This window comes from Micromys minutus (assembly GCF_963924665.1).
Source record: "Micromys minutus genome assembly, chromosome: 14".
Taxonomy (NCBI): Eukaryota; Metazoa; Chordata; class Mammalia; order Rodentia; family Muridae; genus Micromys; species Micromys minutus.
In genome coordinates this window covers 4,507,318-4,512,630 of record NC_137983.1, presented here as the reverse complement: position 1 = coordinate 4,512,630, position 5,313 = coordinate 4,507,318, and the positions used below count along the sequence as shown (strand labels likewise).

Genomic DNA, 5,313 nt, shown 5'->3' with positions numbered 1-5,313 from the left:
CTTTCCCTCTCCCAACAAGAGAATCCAGAGAAATTTACATTCTTTGCAATCCCCAATTTAAGGATGTTTTGGTTTGACATGCTATCTGAGCCTCTTTGTGGACTGATGGGAGCCAAAATACTCTCCTGTTTAAAAATACTTACTTGTTTTATCGTTTTATTGTCTGGGCGTTTGGCCTGCTTGGTATCTTTATACCACCTACATTTCTAAGGCCCACAAAGGTAAGATGAAGGCTTTGGATTCCCTGGGACTGCAGTTACAGATGTTTGCAAGCTACCTTGTGGGTGCTGGGAGTAAAACCTGTGTCCTTTACAAGAACAACAATGACTCTTGCTTACATTTTTTAAAAATAAAACTGCATTTTCTTTATTTTGCATACTTTTAATTTCTGAACAAAATTTAAAAACAAAAGCAAAAAACAAACAAACAAACAAAAACCCACAATACACAACACCCAAACCTGCCATGCTGTGGGAGGGAATCTTCTTTTCAGTCACAAGGACAGGATAGAAGAATTCTTGTAAACATGAGCAGAGCGACAGGTGGGCTGAGCCAGTCAAGCCTGTTGGAGGAGCCACGGGGCCTATACAGAGAGCATGGGCTTCCCAGGAGCTCTTAATCTACTGCTTCCATTAGAGAGGCATCCTCTTCACCCTCCAGTGGGAGGCTCTCATCAGAAACAATACTGACCTCATCTTCATCAATGCCTAGTTTAATTATGCGGTAGATGTGGTTGGAGTGAGTTTGGGGATCCTCAAGTGAGAAACCAGAGGAGACCAGAGCAGTTTCAAACAGCAGCACCATCAGGTCCTTAACAGCTTTGTCATTTTTGTCTGCCTCAGCCTCTTGCCTCTCCACAATGGGGTGGTCAGGGTTGATCTCTACACACTTCTTGGAGAACATGTAGCCCATTGTAGAGTTGTCCCACAGTGCCTGGGCCTTCATAATCTATTCCATGTTGGCTCTCCAGCCATAGGTGCTTGTCACAATGCAGCAGGGTGAAGACACAAGACTATTAGAGATTGTCACTTTTTCAACCTTCTTGTCCAAGCTCTCCTTAATGAGCTTGCAGAGATTCTTAAAATTTGCCTTGCTCTCCTCCAATTTCTTCTTCTCATCCTCATCCTCTGGTAGTTCCAGCCCTCCTTAGTCACTGAAACCAGGCTCTTTCCATCAGATTCCCTCAGCTGCTGCACACATACACCACCTCACAGCCCCGTTCCCGCACACAACCCACAAAGGCAGAGTTGGCCACTTTTTCTTTGCTCTCACCAGTGATATAGTAGATGGACTTTGGGTTTCCTTTGTTCAAGACACATACTCTGACAGGAAAGTCATCTCATCTCCAGACAAAGGGGTATGATAGCGAAGGAGCTCAGAGAGGCATGACAGTTAGTGGAATCTTCATGGATTCCAAGCTTTAAATGCTTGGAGAACACCTCAAAATTTCTCATAGTTTTTTTTGTCTTCAGCCAACTCAGAGAAGAGCTCAAGGCACTTCTCAACCATGTTTTTGTGGATGATTTTTAGAATCTTTCTCGGCTAGAGCAATTTTGGGGAGATGTTCAGGGGCAGGTAGTCAGAATCAACTACAGCACGGATAAAGTTGAGGTACTCAGGTATCAGCTGTCCATGATGAACATACGATGGACATACAATATGATGCTGTTTTTCTACTTATTGTTCTCAGAACGATCAAAGGAAGCACACCAGGAAATGAAGAGTAATGCCCTGAATTCTAGCTGACATTCTACAGAGAAATGCTTGACTGCCAAGTGGTCTTCCTAGTCACTGGTGAGGCTCTTATAGGATTTACCACATTCCTCTTGAGTCATGGTATCGGAATTTCTGGTCCAGATAGGCTTCATCTTATTCAGCTCTTCCTGGTCAATGTATTTCTCCTTGATCTTCTTTGTTTTCTTTTTCTTATCTTTGCTGCTGTCATCCTTCTTATCAGATCCCACATCCTCAAACTTAGGCTTATCTTCATCTTCCTTATCTTCCTCCTCTTTCTCGCCGTTCTCTTCCTCTATCTCATCATCACTGCTCTCCTTCTCTCATTCCTTCATCCAAGTAGAGGGTGATGGGATAGCCTATGAACTGTGAGGGTTTCTTCACCACTTCCTTGACCCTTCTCTTCTCTAAGTACTCTGTCTGGTCTTCTTTGAGGTGAAAGATCACTTTGGTACCCTGGCCAATAGACTCACCATTATCTGCACAAATGGTAAAGGACCTGCCAGCAGAAGACTCCCAGGCACACTGCTCATGATTGTTGTGCTTTGTGATCACAACCACCTTCTCTGCCAATAGATAGGCCAAGTAGAATCCAACACCAAACTGCCTAGTCATGGAGGTGTCTGTACCAGCCTGGAAAGCCTCCATGAACTTCTTTGTACCAGACTTAGCAATGGTTCTCAAGTTATTTATGAGGTCAAACTTGGTCATGCCAATGCCTGTGTTCACCAAAGTCAGCATGCACTCCTGGAGGGTTGAAAATGATGTCATCTTTTAACTCCCACTGTCCAACTCGGAAGGGTCCATCAGGCTCTCATAGTGAATCTTGTCCAGGGCATTAGCAGCATTAGAGATCAACCCCTGAGAAATCTCCTTGTTTGAGTAGAAAGTATTGATCATGGGGGGACATGAGCTCACCAATTTCTGCCTGAAAGGCAAAGGTCTCCACCTCTTCCTCTCCATGGTGCACTTCCTCAGGGATCTTGACGGGAAAGCAAAGTAGTAGTAAGTACACAGCAGGGTGGGCCTGGATGGGGTCTGACTCACACAGAAAACCTAGGCTGCATGGGGGTGACTCAAGAGATGAACAACTCCACTTTTAAATTGTCACTAACACTGTCCCTTCTGCCACTTGCTACTTCTTAGGAAGCATGCTTGCACCACCTTGATGTTCTTCCTTCCATAGGCCCTGAATTAACAACACCAACAACTGTGGACTTAAATCTCTAATTGATAAACCAAAGTGAACCTTTCTTTCCTCAGCGTTTCAATCATGTATTTGGTCATGGGTATGACAAAAGGTAACACATGAATTTTTTACCAGTTTAACCTAAGAAAGGCTTAAAATATGGCATTGTTTTGTTTTTATTTTGCTGTATTTGTTGGAAACGAAGATTTTTGTTGTCAAGATGCTGGACCAGGGTTTTACGTTGTCCCGCCTTAACATCCATTTTTGTACTGCTGAGGTATTTGAAGGGTCTGGTACTAGGGAACCAAAGCTTCAGGATCTCCATGACACAGAACAAAAGCAGGACACCAGAGAGTCTCTGTAGGGTCAAGTTTTTATGGTGTGATAGAAGCCTTCAACCAAAACGATCCCTCATTACAATGAATGTTTGCAAGTAAAGCTGTTTGGACAAAAGGGTGTATTGTGTGACACACCATGACACACTACAGCTTCCATGGAGAGATAGATGTTTTTGTTACTGTTTGAGTAGGTGTTGTTGTTGTTGCTGGATTGTTTTTTTTTTTTTTTTTGTTATTTTCTATTTTCTTTTGCAGTGGAGGTTACAAGGGTAAAAGGTGGGTATTACAAAACTGAGAAATCAGTAGGATTGGGGTGCATAATGTGAAATTCACAAAGAATCTATTTTTAAATTTGTCTTGAACTTTTAAAATTCATTATGTTATGTTCCAAACACTGACTCCCCCATATGTCATCAAAACATTATGGCCCTTTCTTGTGAACAGAGAAAAGGAGATTGAAAACTAAAGAGAAAGAAGTTCTAGTCAAGATTTTAGAATTTTAGATAATTTTTGCCTCCATTATTAATAATAATTGTTCTTTCAAAAATATTATTTCCATTGAAAATTATGAACATTCAAAAGGCCAAAACCCTTACAAGTAGAACATGCATTTGCTCCCCACATTTTTGGTATTTGGGAGTAAGTGGACAGCTTTACTCCGAAATCCTCAAACACCTTGAGAGACTTATTGATTCAGTTGCATGTAGAAGATAGCAGTGTCTGGCATCAATGTGAGAAGAGGCTTTTAGTCCAGGGAGGGCGTGTTTTCCCAGTGTAGAAAAATGCCAAGGCAATGGGGTGGAGAAAGAGATTAAGAGAGAGTGAACCTTTGTGAAGGCAAATGAAGGGGAGGCGAGATGTGGGAGGAATGACATCTCAAATGTAAATACAGAGTATCAAAAAAAAAAAAAAAAAAAACTCCCAGGGACTAAACCACTATCCAAAGAGTACACATGGAGGGACCCATGACTCCAGCTGTATATGTAGCAGAGGATGACCTTGTTGGGCAACAACGGGAGGAGAACCCCTTGGTCCTGCCAATGCTTAATGATCCAATGTAGAAGAATGTCAGGGTGAAGAGGCAGAAGGGGTTTGGTGGGGGGGGGGCACCCTCATAGAAGCTGGGAGAAGAGAGATGGAATGAGGTGTTATGGAGGTGAAAAAGGGAAAGGGAATAACATTTGAAATTTAAGTAAAATATATTCAAATTAAAAAAATAAAAAACAAGCACAGTGATAATGGCCTCAGTTTAAAGGTTACCACATTTAAGATTTAGCAGAAGTGATAACCAAGAATTAGATAACAAGAAAAGAGGGGTATTTGGAAGTCTTTTGATTTTCCTTGAATTATTCATTTGCTATTGGTTCTAAAAATGTGTTGCATTTAGTGTGGTCAGGTAGACAGTCTTCCAAAGCTTTAATCTAACTCTTATGATATTTATTTTAATTATAAGATATATGAATACAGGTTGATATAGTCACCAAAACTCCTTATACAAATAGGTTAGAAAAGTTAACTCAGTAATCTAGAAGGATACATGTGGCAGATGCCCATTTGGGTAGGCCCAGAGTAAATGCTTCTTCTGAGATAGTGACGTCAATTAACCCACTTCTCAGGCCAGAGCCAAAGGACTGTTCACAGAGCATCCACTTAAGGCAGAAACAAAGACATACCTACATTCTTTCTTTTATACTCCTCTCCTAGGTTTATAGTTTTCAAAGTACTGAACAAAGAATAGAAGGAGCATTGCTGTCACCACATGTCCGCACCTGTCTCCACTTGACCATTTTTCCATCAATCAGCACATACAAAAGTTCAGTTAAACTTATGGAAATTAAGCACAAATATGTATCATAGCACATTTAGTTACACAATCTGACAATGCCCTTCCTCAGGGAAGGGAAGTGAAGGAGAGTGGAGCAGCTCCACACACCTCAGCAAGATCCAGACAGCTTTGCCTCTAACATTCTGTTTTCTAAAGCATTTAGGTACCTCTTTCATCAGCAGTGACAAGATAACATCAGCAAAATGATGGAGTGACACTGTAAAGGG

General features: G+C 41.5%; 1 pseudogene across 1 annotated transcript; it reads right to left on the bottom strand.

Annotated features, from left to right (window-relative positions):
• Window positions 1-615: 615 nt before the first annotated feature.
• Window positions 616-5,048, bottom strand: LOC308429676 (heat shock protein HSP 90-beta-like; annotated as a pseudogene). The gene is made up of 2 exons: window positions 5,031-5,048; window positions 616-2,716 (listed from the first exon to the last, which is right to left on the bottom strand). The product of its transcript is annotated as a heat shock protein HSP 90-beta-like (transcript).
• Between the last annotated feature and the right edge of the window lie 265 nt (window positions 5,049-5,313).